Source organism: Sinohyriopsis cumingii, unplaced genomic scaffold, assembly GCF_028554795.1.
Source record: "Sinohyriopsis cumingii isolate HCF-2022 unplaced genomic scaffold, ASM2855479v2 utg001656l, whole genome shotgun sequence".
Taxonomy (NCBI): Eukaryota; Metazoa; Mollusca; class Bivalvia; order Unionida; family Unionidae; genus Sinohyriopsis; species Sinohyriopsis cumingii.
In genome coordinates, this window is record NW_028316032.1 from 173659 (window position 1) to 178204 (window position 4546).

Sequence of the window (4546 nt, forward strand, 5' to 3'; positions counted from 1 at the left end):
GATAGAGTGCCCAATTTAATCAACTCTAAGAGATGTTGATCATTCTGTCAGCATTTCTTCTTGATTCCAGTAAATCTAACGCATCCACTATATCATATGCAAATTGAATGCATTCATATTATGATACGAATATTGTTAAAATATACGGACAGAAGCACAAAAGTCAACGCCAGTCTAAAAGCTCCACCTAACAGACAATATGTTTAAAGTAATGAGACACTACCACTGCAAGCTACTATCAGTTGTTTCGTGTTCTAAATTGTTTATTCAAACGTTGTAATGGAGACAAAACGAAGAATGCACCGTGAAGACGTATAAACACTTCTCGTTTCAATCAACAATAACTGCATGAGATATGCATGCAGGATGTGTTCACGGTTTTAATGGAGGTACGATCACCGCCTCTCGGACACCTGAATTCGGTGGTCACAACATCGCGGTATAGAATGCGATGATTGTATTGGTGAAAATACTAAGTCTTAAAATTAAATTGTTGCCGTCCAGTTTCGGATGCTCAATCTAAATGAATGAAAATATGGATTTTTTAAAAATGATTTATCAATTGCGAGTTTTGATAATAGTTCTCGATTTAAGTAAGCTAAAGAATGCAATGCATCGTTTGAGAATTAAATGCATTAATTTTACGATTCAAACAATAACATAATATGTAATTCGCAATGTAACACAAATCTCAAAGGAATTTTAAAATCTGCGACTAAAAGTTAATATGTCTTGAAAAGAAGAGAAGAAAAGAGACTAGCACTGCAAGGTACTGTCAGTTCTTTCCTGTTCTGATGAGTTAGATGAAACTTTGCAACGTGGAGAAAATAAAGACTGCACCGTACATATGTGAAAGAAACCTATCTTAGATCAAGTCATGAAGGTTACAATAATGAGTTCACAGTTTTGTGGGAAGTATGATTACGGGCTATCGGAAACTCGAAAGCAGTGGCCACAAGGATCGCGCAATCCGGTGCGGTGATATTAATGGTTAAAACACAAAAAAGAAGAATAAAAAAAAATGACCAAAAAAAAAAAAAAAAGGAAAGAAAGAAAGATGTTAGTCGTAAAAATGAATTTTTGCTGACTTACAATTTTAGTTGCTAAATCAAAATGAACAAATAATTCGGAAGAATTGTTTATCAGTATTTTGGAAATTCCCACAATTGATAATAATAATAATAATAATAATAATAATAATAATAATAATAATAATAATAATAAAAATAATAACAATAATAATATTAATAATAATAATAATAATAATAATAATAATAATAATACTAATTATGTGGACTTAGTACAGCGCCTAAGACGTTAAAGCGCTAAGAGCTCGAAAATATTAGATAACAAACAAAAATATACACCAGTACAAGGATAGGATAGAAAAATCCCAACACTATTGAATTACAAAACAAAACGCTTCAATAGAAGTATATAGAATATGTAAATGAACTTACATATTTCATTCACTTTTTATCTGGATGGGTACATACAGGGTCACTACCATAATCAGTACCTTTCTGAGGGCTGTGTGGAAACCAGAAAGACATTGACAAGCTAATGAATTTGAAAAAGAGGATATCAAAATTCAACATAAAAATGATTATATGAGAAAATAAAAACGTTTCTGTGGGACATTTACCATCACACCTATTTGTAGCTAAATAGACGCGTGTACAAAGTGTAGTATAAATTTGTAATGGTATTAAAAATTGTACGCCCACCGTGGGACTCGAACTCACGACCCTCAGATTAAAAGTCTGATGCTCTACCGACTGAGCTAGGCGGGCTACTTGTTAATGCATGGTCGAATGTTGGCTCGGGTAGTTATGCGCAACATGGTTAATCGTTATCTCATCAACTTCACATAGCTAGCGTCTAGGATTGATTGGATCTTAGATGTTAGCCCCTTATGGAAACAATAATCCAGTTTATATGGCAGTCAATCATTCACGGAGGAATTTAAATTTTGCTGCATAAGGAAATGCACAAATGTGTCATTAGCCGAGCAAGTTGTTAAAGTTAAGACTAGTCGTTGTTTCTTTGTGTTAACAGTTATGATTTTACAGTCCGGACAACACAAACACTATCCTTCTGCTCTTCTCTTAAATCTTCGCATTCTTTCCTTAATTTCTCTCAGTTAATTACACATGTGAAAATCACCTATCTTGAAATTTTTTGTTTCCAGAGAAAGCAATGCTTACACACTACATAATCAATTAAATAGTACCTGTAAGTTGATAAACTTGCTTCCAATTAATTGTTCTCTATACATATTTGTGATTTTCTTCTATGGATCGGTACAGGAGAAAATACATAAATACGGAAGGTGTGTGTTAGATGTGGTGGTTTTATTTCTACGACATGGGAGATTTGTGTGTGTGTGTGTGTGTGTTTGTGTGTGCATGTGATTTGTATTTTTAAGGTAGCTTTTAAGAATTTGTCAGTCATATCGCTACGATGTCTGCAGTGTGGCAGTTTATAGTGATGGCTAGCACTGGGGCATCATGCCGCAGACATGTGGCATGATGTCCCACCCAGTCACTTTATCCTGAGACCCGGCCGACCAGTCCTAACACTAACCTCTTAATGCTGAGCTCCAAGCAAGGCAGCTGTTAGTACCATATTTGTAAGTCTTTGGTATGACTCGGCCGGGGATCGATCCCACGAACTCCCGCATCCGAGGCGTACGCTGTAATTACTAGGCCACCGGAGCTTTTAGGGATATTTGTTCATTGTCACGTAGTGAGTAGTAGCTAATGAGTTTTCAGTCCTTATGTCTGTATTTAAGTACGTGGAGTTGGACTATTTGGTCAGTCATATTTTGTATGTTCTTCTTGTAACATTATTCTTCAGATATATTTATTGTTGTGTTTAGATATTATTTGGAAGCAAACATTTGTTTGAATTATTCATTGGAGCCACAAAATGCTATGTGGGTTAAAATATTATTTTTGGCCTATTGTGAATTATTTCTAAAGAATTCTTGAAAATGCCATTGTGATATATCAGAACTGTTGGTAGACCAATGCATTTGAGGATGTAGATTTTATTCGGAACATTCTATTCCTTTGGACTTGAAGATAACATTTTGGGATGATTTTGGATGCAATTCATAATGCTGTAAGTCCCTCTTACATTTTCATTTTACAACTTTGTTAACTGAATTATTTGTTCAGTATTACAAACCGTTTTGGTTTTGCTTAGGTTTGTTTTTTAGTGTATGACCATAGATTCGTAACACTATTGGGTAATTATGACTCATTCATTTCTCAGTTAACGAACTAATATGCAGCATTACTGGAAATGCAAATATGATGGCAGCAGTGGGGGACGCATTTATTGAATTTTGTTTTCATAACAAAAAACTCTTTATTCCAAAGACTTGTGCAATGAAATGATATTGACGTGAAATGTAAAGAAAAGCATTTTCGTTTGAACCGAGCTCTGGGCATCTATCTGCACCATAACTGCTAAACGTCATGTGATACAAATATGGCCGCACCCTTTAAATATTTAATGGAAAGGGCTACGCAGCAAAATCCGAGACTGACAAACTGACAGAATTTGGATGAGTAGTGCCCCAATCTCAGTCGCTAGAGCATCCGACATTTAATCTAAGGGTCATGGGTGAAAGTCCGAGGGTAGGTGGTTATGATTTAGCTTCCACTGATTTTCAATTGTTGTCAAAATGAATATAGATATACCTGCAAGTATTTCTCTCCTTTCCTAAGATGTCCCTAAATGAGAGCGTATCCACATGTCCATGCGAAGGGGATAGAGTGCCCAATTTAATCAACTCTAAGAGATGTTGATCATTCTGTCAGCATTTCTTCTTGATTCCAGTAAATCTAACGCATCCACTATATCATATGCAAATTGAATGCATTCATATTATGATACGAATATTATTAAAATATACGGACAGAAGCACAAAAGTCAACGCCAGTCTAAAAGCTCCACCTAACAGACAATATGTTTAAAGTAATGAGACACTACCACTGCAAGCTACTATCAGTTGTTTCGTGTTCTAAATTGTTTATTCAAACGTTGTAATGGAGACAAAACGAAGAATGCACCGTGAAGACGTATAAACACTTCTCGTTTCAATCAACAATAACTGCATGAGATATGCATGCAGGATGTGTTCACGGTTTTAATGGAGGTACGATCACCGCCTCTCGGACACCTGAATTCGGTGGTCACAACATCGCGGTATAGAATGCGATGATTGTATTGGTGAAAATACTAAGTCTTAAAATTAAATTGTTGCCGTCCAGTTTCGGATGCTCAATCTAAATGAATGAAAATATGGATTTTTTAAAAATGATTTATCAATTGCGAGTTTTGATAATAGTTCTCGATTTAAGTAAGCTAAAGAATGCAATGCATCGTTTGAGAATTAAATGCATTAATTTTACGATTCAAACAATAACATAATATGTAATTCGCAATGTAACACAAATCTCAAAGGAATTTTAAAATCTGCGACTAAAAGTTAATATGTCTTAAAAAGAAGAGAAGAAAAGAGACTAGCACTGCA

The 4546-nt window shown here is 34.9% G+C and overlaps 1 non-coding gene across 1 annotated transcript; it reads right to left on the reverse strand.

Annotated features, from left to right (window-relative positions):
- Window positions 1-1720: 1720 nt before the first annotated feature.
- Window positions 1721-1793, reverse strand: Trnak-uuu (transfer RNA lysine (anticodon UUU)). Its single transcript has one exon. It is a non-coding gene; the product is annotated as a tRNA-Lys (tRNA).
- Window positions 1794-4546: the final 2753 nt, after the last annotated feature.